We start from the raw sequence: 9,896 nt of genomic DNA on the forward strand, positions 1-9,896 counted from the left end.
CTCTGGACCCTCTCCAGGATCAGCACATCCTTCCTGAGATACGGGGCCCAAAATTGCTCACAATATTCTAAATGTGGTCTGACCAGAGGCTTATAAAGCCTCAGCAGCACATCCCTGCATTTATATTTTAGTCCTCTCTAAATAAATGCCAACATTGCATTTGCCTTCCGAACTACCGACTCAACCTGCAAGTTAAGAGAATCCTAGACTAGGACTCCCAAGTCCCTTTGCACTCCAGATTTCTGAATTCTCTCCCCATTCTTCCTACCAAAGTGCATGACCTCACACTTCCCCATGTTGTATTCCATCTGTCACTTCTTTGCCCATTCTCCTAACCTGTCCAAATCCTTCTGCAGCCTCCCCGCCTCCTCAATACTACCTGTCCCTCCACCTATCTTTGTATCATCTGCAAACTTAGCCAGGATGCCCTCAGTTCCTTCATCTACATCATTAATGTATAAAGTGAAAAGTTGTAGTCCCAACACTGACCGCTGCGGAACTCCACTAGTCACCGGCCACCATCCTGAGAAGGACCCCCTTATCCCCACTCTCTGCCTCCTGCCAGACAGCCAATCTTCTAATATGTAACACCATGGGCTCTTATCTTACTGAGCAGCCTCCTGTGCGGCACCTTGTCAAAGGCCTTCTGGAAGTCCAAGTAGGTAACATCCATTGGATCTCCTTTGTCCAACCTACTTGTTACCTCCTGGAAGAATTCTAACAGATTTGTCAGGCATGACCTCCCCTTGATGAAACCATGCTGACTTTGCCCTATTTTACCATGCACTTCCAAGTATTCTGAAATCTCATCCTTAACAATGGACTCTAAAATCTTACCAATGACTGAGGTCAGGCTAATCGGCCTGTAATATCCTGTCTTTTGCCTCACCCTCTTCTTAAACATTAGTGATTTTCCAGTCCCCTGGCACCCTCCCTGATTCCTGAAAGATCACCACTAACGCCTTCACCATCTCTTCAGCTATCTCCTTCAGAACTCTGGGGTGTAATCCATCAGGTCCAGGTGATTTATCCACCTTCAGACCTTTCAGTTTTCCTAGCATCTTCTCCTTGGTAATGGCCACCATACTCACCTCTGCCCCCCGACTCTCTTCAGCTTTGGGGATGTTACTCGTGTCTTCCACCATGAAGACTGACGCAAAGTACCTATTCCGTTCCTCTGCCATTTCTTTGTTCCCCACTACTACTTCTCCAGCGTCATTTTCCAGCGGCCCAATGTCCACTTTTGCCTCTCTCTTACCCTTTATATATCTAAAAAAACTCTTGCAATCTTCTTTTATATTACCGCCTAGTTTACCCTCATATTTAATCTTCTCCCTCCTTATTTCTTTTTCAGTTGTCCTCTGTTGGTCTTTGTAGGCTTCCCAATCTCCAGGCTTCCCACTGCTCTTCACTGCATTGTATGCTTTCTCTTTAGCTTTTATGCTGTCCCTGACTTCCCTTGTCAGCCATGGTTGCCTTGTCCTCTCTTTAGTATGCTTCTTCTTCCTAGGGATGCATTTTTGCTGTTTCTCCCAAATTACTCCCAGAACCTCCTGCCATTGCTGTTCCAATGTCTTTCCTGCTAGGTTCATCTCCCAGTCAATTCTGGCCAGCTCCTCCCTCATGCCTCTAGTTGCCTTTATTCAACTGTAATACCGTTACATCTGATTCCAACTTTTTCCTCTCAAATTGCAGGGTAAATTCTATCATATTATGGTCACTTCCTCCTAAGGGTTCCTTCACCTTAAGCTCCTTTATCAAATCTGCCTCATTACACATCACTAAATCTAGAATTGCCTGTTCCCTAGTGGGCTCCACCACAAGCTGCTCCAAAAAGCCACCTCGTAGACATTCCACAAATTCCTTTTCTTGGGATCCACTACCAACCTGATTTTCCCAGTCTACTTGCATATTGAAATCCCCCATGATCACTGTAACCTTGCCTTTCTTACACTCCTTTTTTATCACCTGGTGTATCTTGTGCCCCACATCCTGACTACTGTTTGGAGGCCTGTACATAACTCCCATTATGGTTTTTTTCACCTTTGCGGTTCCTCAACTCTACCCACACAGATTCTACATCATTTCTTGCTATCGATTTAATTTCATTTCTTACTAACAAAGCAACACCACCCCCTCTGCCAACCTGCCTATCTTTTCGATAGGATGTATATCCTTGCATATTTAGCTCCCAGTCCTGATCCCCTTGCAGCTATGTCTCCGCGATGTCCACCATATCATAATTGCCAATTTCAATCTGCGCCACAAGCTCATTTACCTTATTTCATATACTGCGTGTATTCAGATACAACACCTTCAGTCCTGTATTTCCCGTCCCCTTTCTCATTGTCGTCCCTTTATCTAATGTGTTTGAAGTTAGATTCCTAGCCCTTTCCAAACACTCTGTCCTATTTTGTGTTCTGGAGACTTTAATAGCCTCTCCTTTCTTTTCAGTTTTTTCATAATTTTCAATGAATTTGAATCCACCCACCCCCCACACACTAACCTGCTGCTTTGTTTCCCATTAGTCATACTTCTTGGAGTTTTACTCTTCCCTTCCCCCCCACTTTCTAGTTTAAAGTCCTGTTGACCACCCTATTTACCCTTTTCGCTAGAACATTGGTCCCAGATTGGTTCAGGTTGGAGACCATCCCAACGGCACAGATCCCTCCTGTTGCAATACTGATGCCAGTGCCCCACGAAATTGAACCCCTCTTTCCCGCACCACTCCTTTAGCCACGTGTTTTCTTCCCTTATTCTCGCATCCCTATGCCAATTTGCACGTGGCTCGGTTAATAATCCGGAGATTATAAATGGTAAAATTCTATTAGCTTTCCTGATTACCTACTGTATCTGCATACTAACCTTTTGTGATCCATGCCCTCATCATGTCCTTACTTGGTCTGGCCAACAAGTGACTCCAGACCCATAACAATGTGGTTGACTCTTAAATGCAAGGGCAGTTGGGGAGCAGCAATAAATGCTGGCCTAGCCAGCGATGCCCACAGCCCATGAATGAATAAAAGCTAAGTGTGTGGTTGATTTGTTCTGCCCTCTGAATTGGCCTAAAAAGCTACTCAGTTCAAGGGCAATTAGAGATGGCCAACAAATACTAACCTTATCAGTGACGCTTCCATCCAGAATCACAGAATGACACAGTACATAAGAGGCCCTTCAGGCCATCGAGTCTGCACCGACACGTGAGAAACACATGACCTACCTACCCATTCCCATTTACCAGCACGGCCGTTTGCCTTGAATGTTATGACGTGCCAAATACTCATCCAGGTACTTTTTAAAGGATTTGAGGCAACCCACCTCCACCACCCTCCCAAGCAGCGCACTCCAGACCATCACCACCCTCTGGCTAAAAAGGTTTTTCCTCACCACCCCCCTCCCCAAACCTCCTGCCCCTCACCTTGAACTTGTGTCCTCTCATGACTGACCCTTCAACTAAGGGGAACAGCTGTTCCCTATCCACCCTGTCCATCCCCTCATGATCTTGTACACCTCGATCAGGTCACCCCTCTGCTCCAATGAAAGCAACCAAAGTCTATCCAGCCTCTCTCCATAACTTAAATGTGTCATCCCAGGCAACATCCTGGTGAATCTCCTCTGCATCCTCTCCAGTGCAATCACACCCTTCCATGTGGTGACCAGAACTGCACACAGTACTCCAGCTGTGGCCTCACCTAGGTTCTATACAACTCCAACATGACCTCCCTACTTTTGTAATCTATGCCTCGACTGATCAAGGCAAGTGTCCCATATACCTTTATCACTGCCCCACAAACATGCCCCTCTGCCTTCAGAGATCTATGGACATATACGCCAAGGTCCCTTTGTTCCTCAGAACTTCCTAGTGTCATGCCATTCATTGAATACTTCCTTGTCAAATTACTCCTTCCAAATTGTATTGCCTCACACATTTCAGGGTTAAATTCCAACTGCCACTTATCTGCCCATTTGACCATCCCGTCTATACCTTCCTGTAGCCAAAGACACTCAGCCACACTTTTAACCACCCGTCATCCGCAAACTTACTAATCCTACCCCACCACACCCCCAACATAGTCATCTATGTTATTTATATAAATTATGAACAAATGAACAATAGGGGATCCAGCACAGATCCCTGTAGTATGCCACAGGACACTGGCTTCCAGTCACTAAAGCATCCTTCTGTCATCATAGACAGACTCCTAACTAAGCCAATTTTGAATCCACCTTATCAAATTACCCTGTGATCCCATGAAAGAATTAAAAAGAAAAGCATATTACATCCCATGAGAAATTTTAAGTTTACTTTAAGATTAGTTTTCGTTTTTGCTGCATCTCTTTAAGAGGCGGCCTCTTACTTTGCCCCTCATTTAATTTAGTTTAATTGGTTAACTCAAAAGTGTGAAACAGCAATGGTGAGTGGGTCACAAAAGGATAGGGAGAGGACAGGAGCTATGCTGATGTGGTGAGGAGCAGTGAGAAATGCATCATGTATGTGGGTGTGATAACTCGTGCGCATAGGTTAGTTCTGAACTTTGGAACATTGTTTAGGCTTCCCTTGGAGAAAACAGTTCCCCACATAAACCTAACTAATTGCTTCATGTTTCAGGTGAGACTCCTTCAGGACGTCTGCAACATAGGAAATCCAAGCCTAATTTTCTGATGTTAAATTGACGTTGGGAATGTTGAATTATGCTCGATAACCTCCTCCCACCAGCTGAAACAACATTGTATGTCATGCTGCTGGGGCCTTAACTTTTTACAATTGATATAAATGACTTGCATGAAGGGACCGAAGGAATGGTTGCTAAATTTGCTGACAACACAAAGATGGGCAGGAAAGTAAATTATGAAGAGGATGTAAGGAGGCTACAAAGTGACACAGATAGGTTGAGTGAGTGGGCAAAGATCTGGCAAATGGAGTATAATGTGGGAAAATGAAATCGTTCATTTTGGTAGGAAGAATAAAAAGGAAGCTTATTATCTAAATGGTGAGAGACTGCAAAGCTCTGAGGTGTAGGGGGCTCTGGGTGTCCTAGTGCATGAATAACAGAAGGTTAGTATGCAGGTACGGCGGGCAATTGGGAAAGCTAAAAGAATGTTATGATTTATTGTGAGCAGAATTGATTACAAAAGTAGGGAGGTTATGTTTCAGTTGTACAGGGCATTGGTGAGACCACACCTGAAGTATTATGTTTGTTGCTGGTCCCCTTATTTAAATAAATAACTACATGCATTAGAAACAGTTCAGAGAAGGTTTACTAGACTAATACCAGGAATGGGCATGTTGTCTTATGAGGAAAGTTTGGACAGGTTAGGCTTGTATCTGCTGGAGTTTAGAAGAGTAAGAGACGGCATATTGAAACCTTTAAGATCCTGAGGGGTCTTGATAGGGTGGATGTGGAGAGGATGTTTCCGCTTGTGGGAGAATCTAGAACTAGGGGTCACTGTTTAAAAATAAAGGGTTGCTCATTTAAGACAGAGATGAGGAGAAATCTTTTCTCCCAGAGGGTGGTGAATCTTTGGAACTCTCTTCCTTGAAAGGCGGTGGAAGCAGAGTCTTTGAATATTTTTAAGGCAGAGCTAGAGAGGTTCTTGATTAACAAGGGGGTGAAAGGTTATTGGGGGTAGGTAGGAATGTGGGGTTGAGGTTACAATCATATCAGCCATGATTGTATTGAATAGGGGAGCAGACTCGATGGGCCTAGTGGCCTACTCATGCTCCTAATTCATATGGTTGTATGCATGGCACATCTTTTTCCTCACTAACTTTTGGAACAAAAGCTGAATGCAAATGGGGAATAGATTAAGAAAAAGGATATTGAATTGTAAGGAAAATAGAAGCAAGAAATAACAATGGTTGAATGCAAAAATGTTGATGGGGGGAGATGGTGGCACAGTGGCAATGTCACTAGACTGACACCAGAGGAATAGGCTGGTACTCTGGGGACGTGGGTTAAAATCCCACCATAACAATTAGCATAATTTAAGTTTAATTGAAAGCTTTTCATAGTAATGGTGGCCACAAAAATAGCATTGATTGCCAACAAAAACCCATTGGATTCAGCATTTTCATTAAGGGAGGGAAATCTGCTACCTCACCTCCAACTCCCCTTTTCTCTCCAGAGTCCTTGAATGCTTTGTCGTTTCCCAAAACTATGCCCATCTTTCCTAGAACCCCATGTTTCGATCCCTCCAATCATGTCTCTGCTCCCACCGCAGTCTTGAAATAGTTCTTGGCGAAGTCACAAATGACATCCATTGTGACTGTGACCAAGGTAACCATTCCCTCCTTGGAAAAACTCAACAGGTCTGACAGCATTTGCAGAGAGGAATACAGTTAATGTTTTGAGTCCGTAGACTCTTCCCCAGAACTGTTCTGGCGAAGCGTCATACAGACTCAAAATGTTAACTGTGTTCCTCTCTGCAAATGCTGTCAGACCTGCTGAGTTTTTCCACACATTTTTGTTTTGTTTCGGATTTCCAGCATCCACAGTTTTTTGCTTTTAACCATTCCTTCCTTGTCCATCTCATCCTGTCTGCAGCCTTAGACAGAGTAACTCCTCCAACGCCTCTCCACTGTTGTCTAGCTGGTTGGGGCTGCTCTCCCTTGGTCCCAATGTTCTCTATCTAATCATAGCCAGACTTTTGCTTGCAATGTCTTCCCTTCCCACTCCCACAGTTACCTGTGTCCCCAAAGGATGCAGCCTGGGCCTCCAAGGGGCGATGGTAGGTTATCTTTTGCGGCAAATGTGCACAGGTTGGGCCCTTATCCTTTAGAGTGTAAAAGAATGAGAGGTGATTTTTATTAAAACATATAAGATCCTAAGGGGACCTGATAGGATGGATGCTGAAAGGTTGTTTAACCCTGTGTGATGAAGGTTAGAGCTAGAGGATACAGTTTAACAACAAGGAGTGTTTTGTTTAGGATGGAGATGGGGAGAATTTCTCTCTCTCTCAGGTGGTTGTGAGTCTTTGGAACTCTCTTCACTGGAGAATGGAGCAGGCAGGGTCATTGAGTATTTTTAAGGGTAGAGGTAGATCGATTGTTGACCAGCAAAGGAGTCAAAGGTTATTGTGAGTAGGTGGGAATGTGGAGTTGAGATTACAATCAGATCAGCCATGATCTTATTGAATGGTGGAGAAGATTTGAGGGGCTGAATGGCCCCCTCATGCTCCTAATTCTGATGTTGGTATCTCTGACCATTACAACCACCCTCCCTTGATGATTTCACTGTTGCTCAGTCATCAATCTGCCTGTTCTACATCCAAAGCTGGATGAGTAGAAATTTCCTCTAATTGAAGATTGGAAAGACCAATGCCATCGTCTTCCATCACCACTACAAATTCCATTTCCTAAATACTGACTGCATCCCTATCCCCTTCCTGTCTCAGGTTGAATCACACTATATGCAATCGTGGTGTTATGCTTGACCCTCAGGTGAACTTCCAACCAAATGTCCAGGGCATCACTAATACTACCCATTTCCACCTCAAGTCACATCGCCGGACTTCACTCCTGTTTCAGCGCATCTGCGTCTGAAAGCCTCACTCATTCCTCTTACATCTCTAGAATTGACTATCCTTATGCACTGCCAGCCAACCTCCCACATCCCCCACTCTGCAAACTTTAAGTCATACAAAAATCTCCTACCCACGTTTTAACTCACAGGATTCCCATTCCCTTATCCCTACTCTGCTCGCTGAGCTGCAGTGGCTCCTGGATAAGCAAATGCCATGTTTTCAAACTTCTCACCTTCGTTTTCACACCCTTCCAAGCCCCGGCGCCGCCCTTTCCCTGCAATCGGTCGCCCAACCCTCAGAGGCAGCCGGGCTCATCTCATTCTGGCCTCTTGAGCATCCCTGATTTTAATTGATCCTCCACAGGTGGCCCTGCCCTTCTGCTGCCTCGGCCTGACGCTCTGGAAGCTCTCTATCCCTCTGCTGATTGAAGCCACTCCTTAAAACCAACTGCTTTGGCCACCTGATCTGCAATTGCTTTGTGTGACTTGGTGGGGTGGGGTGGGGTGGGGGTCGACTTTTGCTTTATAACTTTCCAATGCCCTCTGAGGCTTTCCCTTCCTCTGTAACTGGCAGATCCCGAGGTCACTGTTGCAGTGCCTGCAAGAGGTGGCAAGAGGGAGTTCCTGGGGAAATCTAAAAGTAGCGAGGGAGCACATGAATTGGAAATGGGGAGACCACAGGACCTTGCACTGAAGAGGGTGGGGGGGACACATGATGAGGTGCTGGAGGCATCACGTGACAAAGGGCTGGAAAGATAGCTTTTAAAGTACCAAGCAGGCGATACAACCAGGCACCAGGTTGGATCAAGTGTCCGGGATATGTTGGAGGCCTGGGGGTAAGGCATCAGGGACACCACACGACGAGCTTCTGGGCAGAACAGTTGACAGGGCACTGGCGAGATCACAACTACAAGGAGCCAAGAAATTGGGATATTTGTCACTCTGTAAATGGAAGATCACCTGCCACTAAATTGGGTTATATTTGCCTCTGATGCAAGGAAGCTAGCTGTCAGACAATTGGGATTTTTTTTCTCCCCTGGTACAAGAAGGGTAAATGGGGATGTTTGTACTGTAAGGTGAACAGTCAGTGAATTGGGATCAAAGCAAAATCCCACGGATGCTGGAAATCTGAAACGAAGACAGACAATGCTGGAAAAGCTCAGGAGGCCCAACTGCATCTGTTCGGAGAGACACAGAGTGAGTGTTTCAAGTCCGTAGGACTCTTCTTCAGAGCTCTGAAGAAGTCATACACAGGCTCGAAGCGTCAATTCTCTTTCTCTCTCCACAAACCTGCTGAGTTTTTCCTGCATTTTCTCTTTTTGTCTCAGTAACTTGGGTTTCTGGTACAGGAAGGTCACTTGTCAGTAAGTTGAGATGTTTTTGCCCCCACCACACCCCCCACCTCGGCCCCACCCTCCACCCTGTACAAGAAGATCGGCTGTCAGTAAATTGGGATGTTTGTATCTCTGGTGCAAGATCACCTCTCATTGCATTCAATTGCCTACGTCACTGGTACAGGAAGGTCAACAGTCAGTGAATTGGGATGTTTGATTGACTGGCATCGGCAGGTTCACAACAGTATGTGTCTCCTTCTAATATTGAGATCTTACCTTTACCATCATACCCATGGAGATTTTTTTGTTGTTACGGGGAATAGGCAGGAGAGTGGCACTGACTCATAACGCTCAATTGGAGAGCCGGCGCCGACATGATGGGCCAAATGACCTCCTTCTGCACCGTAAACCATTCTGTGATCCTGTTACAAAGTGGAGAAATGGGTCTAGTTCACATTATACAAAGCACAACTGAGCTAAATACATTGTTTCCTGAATGTACAAGACGGTAGGGTGATTCATGTGAGACAGAGTTATGGCTTTAATTCATTCTTGTCATTATTTAACCAGTTTACATATTGCATGCAGGGGATATTGCACCGATGCCTTTAACTGAGCCCTGAATTTACACTGAGTTACTGCATAAATAAATGTGTTTGTGCAGCAACTCAGCAGCTGGAGCATATTTGAGCATTCTATGAAAATAAATTTGGGGTCACTGAAGCCTTTGACTTCATAATCATCTGTAACTCGCTCATATAAGAACTGTATAACATACGTCATCCACAAAAGGATGAAACTGCCCGAGATGGCGAACAGTAAGACAATGGACTTCCTCCGGCTTTCCATTTCTGGGTCGTTCTGCTTCTCTCCATTGCTGTGGGCTCTCAGTCTCCTGCGGGCTCCACTGACCATGAGAATGTGTCTCACAGTCAGTGCATTAAGCAATAGAATCAGAAGGAATGGGAGGCAAGGGGTTAAAAGATGATCGAACCAATCAAAAGCTGTCCAGACAGGAGAAGTATAACGGATATAATTA

The sequence above is a fragment of the Carcharodon carcharias genome, chromosome 27 (assembly GCF_017639515.1).
Source record: "Carcharodon carcharias isolate sCarCar2 chromosome 27, sCarCar2.pri, whole genome shotgun sequence".
NCBI classification, from domain to species: domain Eukaryota; kingdom Metazoa; phylum Chordata; class Chondrichthyes; order Lamniformes; family Lamnidae; genus Carcharodon; species Carcharodon carcharias.